Here is a 16,578-nt window from a genome sequence, read left to right as displayed (position 1 = left end):
AGGTAACAAGTCTCAAAAAACTGCATAAAAGGAAAGGTATTTACACCTTCAAGGTGTTTTAGACTAACTATTCAAGAAATAAGTTTCTATACTTCAGTGGTGATGCTGAGTGTCTGCCACTAATTTAATATCATACGAGAGTATTACTAAGATAATTCAGTGGTTGCCTAGGGCAACAACCAATAAATGCATAAAACAGATCAGTCGTGAAACCTTAGATGAGGCTTATTTAGCCAAACCCCACAAGATTGAAGAACAGTAGACACAGGAGAGCAGCATGACAAAATGCTGAGCTGGAACCTAGCTTATGAAGAAATTCACCCCAACCAGAAAACAAGGCCACTACCTGTTGCAAGAGCCTGAGCCAGGAGAGACACACACAAAAAGCGCGCTATCTTGCTTGCTCCGCTAGGGTCTCTCAGGACAGAGCGGGAGATGGAATTACTACCTTCTCCCAAGCTGTAAGCCTCTGAGAAACTGGACTACTCTTCAGAGCCTTGCATTCTGGGTTCCTTCCAATGTGACACGTTAGTAATGTGTCCTTCCAGACATATTAGGAATGCCTTTCCCTTTTCCTAATAATTCCAGGTCTTCTCGGTAACCACAAAGCAACAGCTGAAGCTCCAACTGGAAAAGACACATCACTTAATGGGCAGTGACCACAGCCGAGGCCAGAACTTGTTTCTCCAGCCAAGTTTCCCGCTTGCTGGCCACTCTCACAATGCTTAACAGAAAACGTGAGAAGAAATGTGTGCTGTGAAAAAAAAAAAAAAAAACAACAGGCTAAAAGGGCAGACCTACCATGTAAAGGCTGAACCTCTCTCTCCTGTGACTGGCTTCCACTCTTCCTCACTGGATCTCTCCTCAGCCCTCCTCCTCTTCCCTGTTTCTAACATGCTGTGTTTAAACTCATTTGGGATTCTGCCCCCACTCTCTCTGCAACAACCGGCCAGATAAATACAAGGCATGGTCACTTCCTCTTTGTGTATCTCAAGCACGGGATAGGATTCCCTTCCAAGGAAGGTCAATGAAACAAGTGGCTGGCCATGCCAACCCTAGCCAAAGTAAATCCTAAATTCTAAGGATTCAGGGGAAGTATATTAGAGGAATGAAAGATGAGTTCAGAGAATTTAACTTGCTGCAAAGTGCGAAGCCATTTAAAATGTAAATGGCCCATGGTGAGTATACACAATAAATCAAACCACATGGATTTTTTTCCAAGAAGTTTCTGTGTCCTAGGATGCCCTTATTTATATGGACAGAATACTGTGAGCATTCAGTGAGTAGTTGATGGATAAATGAATGTGTGTTCAAGACCAATGGGCTGTATGTTTTTAATTCCCTTGAATATCACATCAATTCAGGGTCATCCAGTATTCTAGTAGTGGCCAATTCAGGGTCATCCAGTACTCTAGTACTGGCCATTCATCCAGTACTCAGTAAGCCATTCATCCAGTACTCTATACTGCAATTCATCATACTCTAGTACTGCCTTTCAGTATAGAACCATTTTTCTCATTGTCCCTATGACATCAACATTTCCCTCACATAGTGCTTGGGTAGGCTCACCCAATCACTAAGTTTTTTCTTGTTGTTGTTGTTTGTTTGTTTGTTTGTTTCTCAACAACTTGAGCAATACAGAAAAGCAAACACTTAAATTTCAAAATTTAAATTGCAAAAAAAAAGTTAATCCCAAATCCTCAAGAAAAGGAAGAACAGTTAACTTTATTCCTCATAGGTATCCCTGGTGAAAGGATGATATAGCAATTTCATTTGTGTTTATTCTCTGAAGAATTTGTGAATCATCTCCAGGATTTTTTTTTTCAGAGAACATATTAAATTCTAAATAAAACCCATGTCACAGCTATTACAATTTTATTACTTTCTGTCACAGTCCATTAGAGAAAAACAAATGTTGTTTCTAATGATAGACCAAAGAAAAGTAAGCATACAAAACACTTTCACAGTGGTGGGTGGGATGGAAGGAGAGGGAATGGAGAGGGAAGAAGGAAGAACGGAAGAACGGGAGGGAGGGAGGGAGGGAGGGAAGAAGGGAGAGAGAGAAAGGAGGGAAAGAAAGGAGGGAGGAAGGAGGGAGAGATACACACAAGGGCAATGGGCTAGCACACTTGAGCATGTGCGCTCTCAAGCTTTGGTCATTACCTCTACCAGGAAGTGCTCACCTAACTGCATTTTTTTTTTTAACCAAGGGCTGAAACACCGCCTTCAAAAGATCAAACTTCTATAAAATAATTTTACGTGCTACAGCTGAAAGTAAATATAATAAGGATGTAAGCTTTGAAAAGTACTGGTCTGCATTTGACCATGTATTTGTATTTTAAGCATGAATTAATCACCCCAGAACACTAGTAAAGGAAGCATGAGCAGGGCCTTAGTGAAGCATATACATAAAACATGACAGTAATCTCTGCACTCAAAGATATATATGATCTGGAAAAGGAGGTTATTGAAAGACACATACAAGATATATGACACTGTTATGTAATAACATTAAATAATTATTCTCGGTGGTTGCATGTCAGAAACTGTTAGTCCTTTTCAACAGTGGCATTCCCCACCCTTTTAGACACTTGGGGGCCTGTGCTGGTGGATCATCTACATGTTGATAAAATTGTATGGAAACCTCTCCTCTCTCTCTCTCTCTCTCTCTCTCTCTCTCTCTCTCTCTCACACACACACACACACACACACACACACACACACACACACACACACACAAAACAAACAAAAAAACAAAAAAACACTGGAGAAATCTCAATAAGACCATCAAATTGTCTGGTATTTGCTATCCTGGTTGTGATACTGTATACTGTTTTATAAAAATGTTTTCATTGTGTCTAAGTGGGTCAGTGTTTTTGAGATCTAGCTATACTAATTGTGTTAGTTATGGCTCCTAATGTTGTGATAAAAAACCATGATCAAAAAGAATGTTGGGGAGGAAAGGGTCTATTTCAGCTTACAACTCTCAGGTCATACTCCATCACAGAGGGAAGTCAACTCAGGCACCTGGAGACAGGAACTGATGCAGAGGCCATAGAAGAATACGGCTGTGTGGCTTGCTCCTCGTGGCCTGATCTGTCTTCTTTCCTACACTCCCCAGGACCACCTGCCCAGGAGTGGCACTGCTCCAGTGAGCGGGAACTTCCCCAAAGACTTTCTTTCCTACAGGCCAACCACATTGAGGAATTTGCTCAATTAAGATTTCCCACTTCCCAGCTGTGTCACGGTTTGTGTTAAGTTGACAAAAACCAACCAGCACACTAATGTTACAAGTGGATATCAATGTATGACTTTCTGGATGAAGATTTTAATGAAGAAAGAAAAGCGTTAGAAGGGGTATTCTGTTTCTAACTTTGAGGAACAAGCCCCTTCTGTCTTCACCAACCCCTTCTGGTCAGTTGTCTCTCCCCAAAGTCCAAGCAAAAGTAAAACCAATACGCTAGGATTCTACAGAGAGAACGGAAGCAAATAGGCTTGGGACAGGAGTCAGGTGCTGAAGCAAGCTCAGTGACAGGGAATAAAGGGGGTATGTGGAGTCCAAACCCCACTTCAAGTTCTTCAGGTTGCAGGTCAGAGAGAACCAGATATTCAGCATTAACGGTGAATCAAAAATAGCCAATATATTTGAAAATAGGAAAATACATGGGAAGGTCTTTGAAATCAACCATAATCCATTAATAATTGACGAAATAACCAAATCCAATTATGAGGAGGAACATATATCCCACCCAGACCATGCTAGACAGAAATCTAACCATGTACAAGTAAAGACTAGTCACCCAAAAATATGCATATGTCTGGCTAACGTCACAGTGTTTATTCAGATGTTAACGCTAATAAAAAGAGCATGCTGCAAAACAATCTGGAGGTGCAAGTTTAGACAAACTTGTGCAGGTGACTGAGTCAGTAGGCGTGTGTGTGTGTGTGTGTGTGTGTGTGTGTGTGCGTGCTTAAGCACATGTGCTACAATCTTATCTAATACAACATTGTTTCAAGAAGAAAAATAATTACTGATGTCAGGATGGAGAAGCAGAGCCAATCATTATAGACAGTTACCATGGGCTGATAAATTCTTTTAAAAACTGTTTTATACAGTGACCATGGGCTAATAAGCACTGTGTAATGTTTTATTTTTTCAAACAAACCCAGCAATTCTTTGAAGTAAACATCAGCCCTGCTTTACAGAAATACAACATACAGCTCAATGAAGTTAAAATGTGTACCTGGGTTTTTGCAGCTGCAGAGTTGAGGCAAAATATAGACAGTCCTGATATAATCTGATATAAATGGCTGTACCTACTCTGGGCTTGGCATGTTGAGAAGCTGTTTAGTATTTCTAAACACTGGTTACCACACTCATAAAGTGGAAAGATAAAATATACATGGCAAATTCTGGTGAACACCTAGATGATACATGCAGACTTCACACCAGAACCCCAATATTTGGCAACTAGTCAATATATTCACACTTTTGCCATGTTTTTATGAAAGGAAGCATGTGTTCACATGTCAGCAGGCAGCCTGTACTGGTCCTCATTCTGTCACAGGAAAACACAGGGCTGGCACAGGCTTGTGAGCGAGCCAAGAGTTCATGAGCTCATAATGTCATTGGCCACATCCTCTTTCTTCCAAAGTAGATTTCCCTTTGGAGAAATCATGCAGAAACTTCCTATGAAGGGTCAGGAAACCTCTCTGTTGTCCTTTTCAATTTTCTGTGAATCTGCAATTAGGTACAAACAAAAAGGGTTCCCTTGTTTGCTTGCTTGTTAGTCTTTTCCTCAGTGAGAAAGCAAGTAAAAGTGCGTGTTGACAACCCAAGTTCAGTCCCCAAGCCCCACATGGTGGAAAGAGAGAACTGACTCCAGAAGGTGAATTCTGACTTCCATGCGCGCACACGCGCACACACACACACACACACACACACACACACACACACACACCAAATATTAATGTCTTCCCCTTGGGGTCCTATTTTAGTTGACCACCCCTTAATCTTACATCTTCCTACATCATTCATTTTTATTAAAATGTAAATTTACTCTTCTTTTGTTGGCTTCTAGAGATATGCATAGTCCATATGCTCCTTAAACATTTAACAATACATCCTTCTCCTTACTAGAAATAAAGAGATAAAGGACCTGATGCCTACATGTTTTTCACGCATCTTTTTATTTTTGACTTTATGAAAAATACTCTAATGATTTTATTTTTGAAATGCAGCCTTGTTCTATTCTTTAAGGAAATGGAAGAAGTCATTGGGCATTGGTTGGTCCCGAGTAGAATGTAACCACTGGCAAAGACTGCTTGTGCTAATGGGTAGATGCTTTTTAAAGTCCCCAGAAGATTAATGAAGACTGTCTAAATAGCAATAATAAAGGTATCTGTCAGCCACGCCCACCCTAAAGCTCACTGAAAGCCTATCAGTGACAGAAAGGCCACCAAATGTCATCATCTAGAACAGAAATCTTTGTAAATCCCAAGTTGACCTAAGAAATGTCAAATATGTCCCTTGTAGCTACACATGTACAGGATTCTAAAGATTTTACATTACTTCATCATGAGTTCATTTCAACTACTGAAGACAGACTCTATAGAGTTTGTGAAATTCAAAAGAAACTGTGACTTTCTCCGAATAAGATCTACACCCCTACGTTTCACACACACAAAACAAGAAAGGCATTGTGATGTCTGCAGCAGATACACAAGTCCTGCATTGGGTATGGGACTCATGCAAAATCAGATCTTAGTTGTGCAGGCCAATGAAACAAAACCATGGGTGGTGGGTGCTCATGTGTTTCACGTTAGAAACCTTTTAGCTCTCTCTGTGGACCCTGTACAATCATGTCGTACACATTAAATATGTAAAATGATAAAAAATGTTTCAGGAAGAAAAAAAATGTATGGGATGTATTTATGTAGAAAAACGCCTTTGTAATCAGGAAAGTGTAAGGTTCTACTGCCGTGAGCCAGCTAATATTTGCCACGCCTGACAGTGCTGATGAATTCACTGTAGCTGCCAATGAACCATTGGAGACTAGCACACCTGTCTGAGTAAGGGTTCATTTTCACACTGTTCATCCCTGTACATGGAGGAGGAGACCACGGAGGGCACTTATGAAACAACACAGATCCACCTGGGCAGCATTCGTCAGTGTCAGCCTTGCCTGCGGACCTCACCAACTCAATCCCTGACCATCTAGCTCTAACTCCAGTCTTCGACAGGTCACACACAGGATCGCTGCCAGGATTTCAGAATTCTCAGTAACTGAGGTCCTCTTCCCTTTTACAGACACCTTTCTCTGGAACTCAGTCTCTAACGGGGTCTCCACACTGGTCACTCATCTTCCACACCTGACCAGCTAACAAAAGGGAAGCAGGCCTTTGACCTTCACCCTGTAGACAGGTTGTCCTACGAAGCCTGCACCTGGTAGACTCACCTTCAATTTTCATAATTGGCCCTGAAATAAAATGTGAGGTGCAGGGAACCCACGGCCTCTCTATAATGTGTTAATCTTTTAATTCTACCACAGTCGCCAAGTGCTTCCACACTTTATCTCAATTGATCCTCCAAATGTCTCCAAATTTTGTCAGTTGTTTTATAAGTGGAGAAAAGGTCCTAATGCATCATCAGTAAGCTGAACTAGAAAGTGACAGATCCATCCCCTCTTTTTCAAGCGCTGAGCTCTCCCAACACTCTTGACTTGTGAGTTGGTAACACATGGTCACAGTCTGTGCACATTTTTTTTTCTGAACTATACACCAATACCACTGTGCCTCACAGTCACAAATATGCTCATCCATGAATCTTGCTTGTTTTCCTCTTGAGCTATCATGGGAGATGTATGGTTGTGTGACGTTCAACTAATAATTCGACCTTATTTGTATGGTGGGTGACTTAAAACACAATGGCTCCACAGAACATTGCAAAACAAAGTCAACAATTCTTTGATGGGGATATTATAAGCTTCTGTATTAAAATTCATCATCCATATGGATTAATATCTCCCCGTAAGCCATACACCAGCATAACAGCCTAAGCTGTTATGTTAAGCACCATGTACCTGTTTCACAATAATGGATAACTAGGAACAACCAACTGTAGGAAACAGAATGAAGGTGGCACCCTTCACAGTGATGGGAATGTAAAATGAGAATCTGGATTCACAGCATCAGCAAAATCACTGTCTACTAGAAAGCTGAACCACTGTGAATCAGCACACTTGTTGTGCAATACAAGACAGAGAGGGCTCTCTGATCCTTGGGACTGCTGGGTCTTAACACTCCCACAACCCTCCCCCATTAGCATTTGGGACAGGGAGATTGCAGAGCCTCCGCTCTAACACCTCAAACATGCTCTGAAGGGTAGGTGGTCTGAAGCCCAGGGACGATGGCATGTGAATCAGGACAGTGTCCTCTGCAAGTCTACAGTAGAAACTCTGGGATGCTACCACCAACTGGGCTCTCATCTAGACTAGATTTATGTGACACAGACTCACAGAGTTTAGATCAGGAACTAAAGCAATGTGGGAGACCAGGGAATTTCTTTCTTCCCTTTCTCGTTTAAAGCTTCCTCTTGTTGGGTCTGATATCCATGGTCTAAGAACACTATTCCAAAGAAGAAGCTGTTATGTGAACTGGGGCATCTCTAAGCATAAAAAGAAGCTGAGAGTTTTGGAGACAGGCTTCCCTATATACGTGCAAATACCAATTTGACCACTTGGGAGCTGTGATATGCTGAGCTACTTATTTCCCTCCTGGAGAGAGTTTCCCTGCAGTACAACTGGATCACCTAGCTAAATGACACGTACAGTGACAGGTATGCAGGCAGGCACGTGCAAGCTTTCTTCCCTGTGTATGAGAAAACAACATATCAAAGATTAAAGCACTATTAATATTCAGCTTTTCTGGTTTGAGATCTTCATCTCCTAGGGGGTATAGGAACTACTGCTGATCCTGTAAGACTATTTCTTTCATGAAGAAACCCTGAACCAGTGCAGCAATGGAATCTGGGAAGATGAAAATTAAACAGAGCGCAACTTGAATCCAGTCACAGCAAAACAGTTTTCTTATGAGTCAGGAGGCAAAAACAAAAAAATACTTACTTTGCTGTTAATAAGGAAACCAGAATTTTCTCCTAAAAGGCAATTCATTCTCTTAATGCAATCCTGAATTGCTTCAGGCAAAGGACATAAATCTCTGTTATTTTTTAAAAAAAATTAATATCGCCCTATTTATTCTATACGTTCATGGATACAACTCCAGTGGCATGACCAGAAAGTGCCTGAGTGGACACAATGGTATTACAGCCTCAAATTCTTTGTTGGGAGCGTTTATGAGAAACAGCCCAAATTGGAAGTAAACCTCAGAGCTTATTCAAATAAAAGAGTGTGAAGGCTATCTCATTTAAAGCACAGTAGTAGACTGAACCAAGGAGGCATTTTCTGAAGGGCAAAAATCTTACTGAGTGAGCAAAAGAGTTCTTATCTACAGAACCACTGAGAAGAGTCATAGAATGTTCGGAATGATGATGGGATCTGTGTAACAAAAATGATATTTTACTCTTTAAAAAAATCATTTTGAAAAGCCAAAGTTAATTTTTAAATCTTTCCCTTTTACAGATTTACCAAAATAAAACTGCTTACAGGACATCTGAGCTGTATAGGACTCACATATCTGTATGTTTCAATTTCTCAGGCCTCATCATCCCTAATCAGGGGTTGGTCAATGGACCCAAGGGCACTTATCACCTGGAAGACATTTAAAAAAATGCAGACTCTCACGCTCAGATCCAGGCTGAGTCAGAGTCAGTATTTAACCAAGATCCTCAAAGGGCCCCTAAGAACAGTATTGTTTGAGCCAAGCGCTTCATTTGGTCCAATGCTTCTCAGAGTGTAAGTGTCCTACTAGCCACCTCAACTTCATCAGAAACCTTGTGACAGTGGAAATCCTCCAGCCCTGCCCCACCCCTACATTCAACAGCTCTGAGGGTGGGGCCCAGTCACATGGCTTCTCACAAAACCTCCAAGCAATACTGATGCAAGCTGGAGCTTGAAAGCACTGCACTAGCTTAGGCATGATCAGACTGGTCTAGCAGAGTGAGAGAATTCACTAAAGCAGGGTCATTTCACCTGCAGGTGGAGGGCCTAGAAAATTCTGCCTTAGAACTGAGCCCAAATGTCTCAGCATAACTGTCGACCAAGTAACACATCTCAAATGTTCCTTCATAGCATTCAAACACAGCTGTGATCAGCTCGATCTTTTTCAATCCAGGTAAAATTTCTACATAGATGGGGGCATAGACAGAATACAGCTATACAGTTTGGATACGTGAGAATAAGTAATATAGTAAGATAATTATATTACATTTTATTACTTCATCATATATTAATGTAGTAATACTAGAGATATAATTAACTCTGTGGGATGTAATCATGGCATAATAACTAATTAAAAATAGATCCTATTTGTGGAGCTATATGCATATACACATATGCTATCCTAAAAATCGTACACTAACCCAAAGAAGGATTGAACTATCCTCTTTTTCATCCTTCAGGTCAAATGTCAATCATCAGAAGCAACACAAACACTACACTTTCAGTAATTAGTTGTATCAACAAATATATATATATTTGTACACACACACACACACACACACACACACGCACGCACGCGCGCGCACACACACACACACACGTCATCTTTCTATCTTTCCACAAATGCTATTCTTTAGGTCTCTCAATTCTTATTTCCATGCCAAGTCCCTAATTTCACTTCCTTGTGTGCCCAGCACAGAGCAACACAGAACTACTCAGACAGAAGCTTAGTGAAGGCTAAAACCTAGCCCCACAATTACTATTTCTTTTCATTAAATGCTTTCCGTCCTGAAAAATGAGCTCCATGACTGCTCTAACTGTGCCAAAAATAACTTGGTGCGGTTTATTAAACAGCATTCCAAACAAAGTGAATATAAATCACCAGCTTCCTATGCCAATCACTGCTCATTAAACAGCATGATAGCAGCACATCATTAAGGAATGGGGAGGTGAGATTCCAGGTCCTTGGAGACTCCCTTTCACTATAAAAAAAGAAAAATACTACCTGAATCTATGAATAGAAACAACAAACTTCAAAACATCCATGAACTCAAAGTCCAACTTAAAAAGCAGCTGAGAGTGGCCTTGCAAGGGGAAGAACATGAAGAGAAAAGCACCAGCTCATCCACAGAGGGAGGCGAGTCCTCTTGCAGGCACTTGGCCCTCGCACTGGCACAGACGGCCTGGCCTTCTGAAGACATGAAATTACACTTACGCACTGGCTGCCATCCAATGGCACAGCAGGCTTGCATTTCAGATGCTTCCCTGTATCCTCACTGACCACTCTCCCAGAATACCCACTACACAACCCCAGGCCTTTCACTCTGCAGATATGTAAAGACCACTGTCTGCTGGTCCCTGCTGATGTCATGCACCAGCGCTCATCTCAAGATTCTCTAGATCCTCTGTACCCATTTCCAAACCTTTCTGCAACTCCCTGCTGCATTTAGACCTATGTCCACAGCTCTTATTCTACAGAACATAATAGTTAGTTGGTTCCTTGTCTTCTGCCCACTCTCATGTTGTATTTTTTACCCTTCTGGGCTTCATGACTCTTCCTGATCTTGTGTGAAAGAAGATAGAGTTATTTGGAGTAGCATCACAATGATGATGATGAGATCAGGGAAAAACAAGTTCAACAGCAAAATCCAACATCCTGCAGTCAATAGGGCAGAAATATAGAACCAGCCTTTCTCTGCTGGCTTCACAAATCGACTGTGTCAAAGCACGAACTACTGACCTGTGTGCTTCTTATTTGGTTAGTGATCACTTTTCATCCAACCAATGTCAAGGGGATTCTGTTAGTTTCATCCCACAACACTGCTTTCACAGTTACCATCATTCCCAGAATACATCTGAATACCTGTTATGCTGTATATAATTGAGTTTGGTCTGTTTAGTTAGTTGGGAAACACATCTAAGCTCTTGGTATGCCTCTGCAATACTTTCTCCCTCTTTATTCAAAATGTTATCTCAGTTACAGAGAGAACCACTTCCCAGCTGCCAGTGAAGGCTAACATCAATTAGTGTACTACAAAAATAAATTTTAAAAATGGTAACAGTTATCTTTTCAGAAGACATCAGACTCACAACAAAGAAGAAACAGCACACTAACAATGCCTTAGAACTTTGAAACTGGGAGCAGGTGACATTAAATGAAGTAACTGGGCTGTATTGGGAACCCCACAAAACCCTGGTGATTCATCGAGTTCCCTGCCATTGGAAAACATACACAGATCTCAAAGTCGGCCAGCTTAGTTGCCGAAGGCTTGTGCTTCCTCTGCATAAACCAGTGCTGTGCTGGTGCTGTGTCAAGAGTGAAGAGCAGAAAACTCTGCAAGGATCAAAACCAGGAGAAGGACCAAAGAAATCCCATCCTCACATTGAAACTGTGCTCTCCAATAAACCACTTCCCAGCACATGAACCATAGCGTGCTTCTGTTGCAGGATCTAGGGCGGCAGTAAGACCATGTCCATGCTTGTTTGCTCTGAAATACAGCTTCTAAGAAATCATAGACTTGTATTTCCATTTGACAAAACTCATGCCCAGGCCTGCCTGAAGGCTGCTCCAGTTTTAAGTGGGATCTTTCTATTGGGCTGTCAGAAATAAGGGATCATGGGGCTCCTGGGCCTTGGGAAGTTTGAAGGGGGCCTCCCAAACAACAGGCTGAGCAGTTTTCAACATCTGGCCTTGGAATGTCACTTCCTATTATAACACTACAGCATCCTGTCATTCACCTCTGACATTTGTTCAGTAATGTCTCATCCCAAATGCACCATAGAAGTTGTCTTAACTTCCTGGAACTTTCTGATGATCTGAGCAGGTATCTTCCCTTCCTCCCCCCTCTTAGCGTTATACCTCCCCTTTTCTACTTCCTGGACTTCCACGTACTTGCTGGTTTATCAGTCATAATCATATTTGTCTCATGGCACTTTGCAAATTTCAGGCCTACAGGGTGAACATTCTTTTAGGGGAGAGAAAACCACAGTTTGAAGCTAGACAGCTTAATGAACAGAAAATAAAACAAGAGTTTTGGTTCCTTACTGCCCGACACTGTCCAATACACTGGGATGTCTCCTTTCTATTGATGGCAACTTGAGAAGTCACCTGGAGTCTCCTGACTTACCTCAGTGTCATCACTGCTTAGCCTCCTCAGTCTCAAATTCTGTCACCAAATCAGAACCAGTCCCTGAAGACCTGAGCCTAAACCAATTCTGTCACATTTGATCTAGTAATTATAAAAACAAAAATTGACATATCTGTATGAAATAGAAAACTATGTCTTTTGATCTTCAAAACCACAGGTGAACAAAGTCTGTGAATACAGCAGGGAGGAAGAGTCTGGCAGCTCTTCCAAATGTATTATAACGCTAATAAAATATATATTATAAATGTCTGATACTTACTGATAGTGTCCTGCTGCAAAACTATATTTCCCAACTTCCCTTGTGGACTATGGGAGTCCTATCGACCACTCTAAGGGGCTGAATCCCATCTTGTTCTGTAGGCATTCTGGTCATCAGCACACATGAGAGACAACGTGCCCCTCGCTGTGAATAAACATGGTCCTGCCTAAGGTCAGACCAAGCCTCTCTTTCTTTCCTCCTTCTGTCTTTCTCCAGCTGCTCGTTGATAATCTAACACTTCACCTTGAAACGCTAAAACCATGTCCCTTTACAAAGAGATCTCTTCCCCACCCCTCATAACATTATCTCTGTATAGCAGAGTATTGCCCCAGTTTAAGATTTATTACACACAGTCACTAAGATTATTTGGAAAACACGACCAAGGCCAACATTCTAGTGAATGTCAACCATAACCAAAACGTTAACTCATACTTGGGATGTGCAGAGAGTTCCTGCCTAATCAGTACAGTGTCTTCACTGGATGCTGACTGGTGGCTATCAATGCTACCTCACTAAGCAACCTCCTCAGACAATGCCAAACCTGAGATGGTTTCATGGAGTGGAGCTAGGACACAGATGCTGGCAAGGGCTCCCATAGCGCTCTAACTGGCAGCCAGTTGGGAGATGCTGAGCACGTGCAAAACAATAAAGGGTAAGAATGGTGAAGGACCATCTCAGTTCTGCAGGGAGAGAAATGATACATCTCAAACATGATGGTGAGTGACAAGAGTAACCACAGAGGCTTCAAGTACACTAAGTGATCAGAGGCCTTATAGAAGAAGCTAGTGGACAATTGGGCAAAGGATCATTGGCTAAAAAAAAAAAAAATGATGGCATTACACAGCTATGTATGGATCCCAGAACTGAGTCCTGGGGATATATAAAAAGGCAAAGAAAGTAGGGAAAGGAGAGTCAGGAAGACAAAGAGACATACATGTGTCTGTGTATACACACATATACATAGATATCCATCCATATATACGTATTTCCAGCAAAGTGTTTAAACAAAGTGTCATTTGTATGTGAAGTGTCCAAAAATTCCACAGATTTTCAAACTCATTTCTCACATATAATCAAAGCTGCTTTCTTTGCTGGAGTCTTGAGGGAAGTGTTTCAATAATGATTTTACTGTGTAATTGGTTCAAAGACAACTTCAAAAGTCATGGAGCTCTATGCTGCTGCTGAGGAGGTTCTGCAAAGCAAGGATGCATCCCTCCCCCTCCAGGGTCCTGCAGGTCCAAAGGAAGGAAGGTGAGATAATTTACAATCAATCTTTAAGGGATGTGGTAGAGACAGCCCTGCTTTGCAGAACAAGGAGGAAAAATTGAAGCTCCATTTTCAGATTTAGACTCCCAACCAGACTCTTACAGAGAGTCTGGGGGAAAAAAATAACATAAACAACAATGACTAAGTGATGACACATCCTATAAGGTTTTATAAAGTTACCATGTGACTTCAGAGCACAAATGTCACTCACTCAGAAATTGCTGTGTCGCCATCATGTACTCTGGTGCCACTTCAATGCATCTTGACTTTCATTTTCCTTCAGTCTAACAGGAATTTGGGGCTAACTTCGGATGCACTAACTGACTGGTATATATCTGCTGAATAAACACTAGAAGGAACACTTTTCTAAATTTTAGGGACTGTCTTCCAACAAAGTATCAATATAGGGGTATGCCATATACTCCAACAATGTTACAGCATATTAATATGGATTTTAAATAAAATCTTAAGATCCAGGAACATTTTTTTGCAGGATGTTTAACAGTTTTTTTTTTTTAATTAGGTTTTTCTGGTGGTGGTTTTGAGATGGCATCTCTCTGTGTAGACCAGGCTGTCCTCAAATTCACAAAGATCCATTTGCCTCTGCCTCTGACTATTGGAATTTGATGCGGTTTGTTTGTTTGTTGTTTTTAATGCCTGTGCTTCTTGCTTTCCAAGGACTTTGAGACAACTTTACCCCAAGAATCCCTAAACAAGAGGAACCACTGATTTCAATGCCCCCTTTAACACAGCAAACAAAGCTTTATTTGCAAACGATTACTCCTTCCCACCGTATTACAATCACACTCCTGATGCCAGCAGTCACGCCTCCTGGATATGACCTGCACTGGGGGAATTTTTTAAAAAGAGGTCTCTTGTTCTGGCTCATCTGGGCTCATATGAGAACCTTCCCAACTAGCTATTCTTTTCTTTCTCCAACTTGCCATATTTCCAGAGTATAAATAGCACCTCTAAAACGCTCAGCTTATCATCCTCATATGAATGAGGGTAGAGGAAAAACCATTTTGTACTGTTTTTCTTCTATTTTTCAGGAAAAGTACTGTATTTTGATACATCTCAAGTCAAGAATGTAAACCTACCAGGAATTGTTGGTCAGTAAGGTTCCACAGACTCCCAAACACTAAGAACTGATGCCACTGCTCTGGGTTACCCTTCAGAACTTGATTGTATGATGTTGTTGCTAAAGATACCATATACTTGAATCACAGAACATGGAGAAATCAAGCTGGTACCAGTCTGGAAGCTTCATCAGTACTAGGTGGCTTACATAGCTCTAGAACAGTGGTTCTCAACCAGTAAGTCCCAGCCTGGGATGATATGCTCACTGGTGTAGTAATGGCACAAATGTTATGCAAGTACTCACCCACTTTATGATTAGCTTTAAGTCCTGCTCCATAAGATAAAACTCTCGTCTAGCACTGTTAAGAGGGCCAAGAACCTGAGTTGTAGTAGGTCATAGGGCATGGGGGGAGCCTACTACTATTATTTGATAAATGTGTATCAAATTAAACTAACTCTTAGGACCTTGTTATTATACCTACAGCTAAGTGCATCTTTCAACCCTCACCAGAGAAACTTCTTTTTGCAGTACATGGTGATTGACACAGAGGCCCACAACTGGTCAATGTACAGAGGATAAGAGATTGCAGAAGACATCCAGACCACAACCTCTCCTCCCAAGGATCCGAGGTCAACAAGGAAGAGGGGACAGAAATATTGTAGAAGCCAGAGGTTGTGGAAGACATCAGCAAATATGCTTCCCAGACACAACAGGGAGATTGAGTCTATAAACTCAGAGCAGCTGTGACTAATATGCATAAAACCAAGCCAGACAAAATCCCAGCCTGGAGTGTGGAGGTAATCAGTAAGTCCCACCCTTCGCTCAGAAGCTACTGGCAACTGATGGCTGCTGGTGGAGGAAGAGTTGGTTTTCTTCAGGAATACAGTTCCTGAGACACTACTCGGGCCCCAGCATCGATGGTCCTACACCCGTGCACATCCTAGCAGCACTAGGTGGACCCAATGGGTTAAAAAGGAGAAACAGAGAGACCACATGGAATCAGGAGGGAATAGTGAGGGATGGGATAGGGAGGGATTGGAGGAAAGCAAAGGATATGAACTTGATCAAACATATACGTGTAAGAAATTCTCAAACAATAAACAAAAGATGGGGGGCGTGTCAACAGGTAGCTGTGGCTGTCAATAGAAACCCTTACAGAATTCTGATGCACCAACCGCATTTGGAAACGTGCCAACAAAAGGGCCTAAGTCACTTTCTCTCAGTTCTGTGAGAGAGAGAGACAGAGACAGAGAGACCCCTCCATGGGCTGGTGTTTCTCTGAAAAGGTCATCCAAACAGTCAAAGGAGAGGTACAGCCACATTGCCGACTATTTCTCCAACAAAAGTGCCTCATTCCAGATGCTTTTTCTGGGCACAACTCGTACTTTTAAAAATAGTAGCCCAATTTCACAAGCAAGTTGGAACCCACTGATCTGAACTTCTAAAATACTGTATTCCTTCTGTTCCTAGTAATGCTCAAAGCATGTCTCTTAAATTCACTTGTCAGGCTACTTTTTCAGAGCCTATCACTTTCTCCACAGACAAAAGCCTGGGGGCCGGGAGCCCTGGAAGGGAGAGGACCATCCACTGGTTTGCTGACATGTTTGGACGGCAACTGTAAAGTACTACCTATTTCTATGTCAATTTTCTTCCCTTGGACAATCAGAATTACAATGAAGTCACTCTGCAAACCAGGCTGGCCTCAAA

At 41.7% G+C, this 16,578-nt stretch overlaps 1 protein-coding gene across 2 annotated transcripts in view; it reads right to left on the bottom strand.

The window, feature by feature from the left end:
• The window catches only part of Cers6 (ceramide synthase 6), a 251,512-nt gene that overhangs the window by 184,884 nt on the left and 50,050 nt on the right, over window positions 1-16,578 (bottom strand). The window lies entirely within an intron of this gene.

The sequence above is a fragment of the Peromyscus leucopus genome, chromosome 4 (genome assembly GCF_004664715.2).
Source record: "Peromyscus leucopus breed LL Stock chromosome 4, UCI_PerLeu_2.1, whole genome shotgun sequence".
NCBI classification, from domain to species: Eukaryota; Metazoa; Chordata; class Mammalia; order Rodentia; family Cricetidae; genus Peromyscus; species Peromyscus leucopus.
Note: the sequence above shows the minus strand (reverse complement) of the source record. Positions and strands in the feature narration are given on the sequence as shown.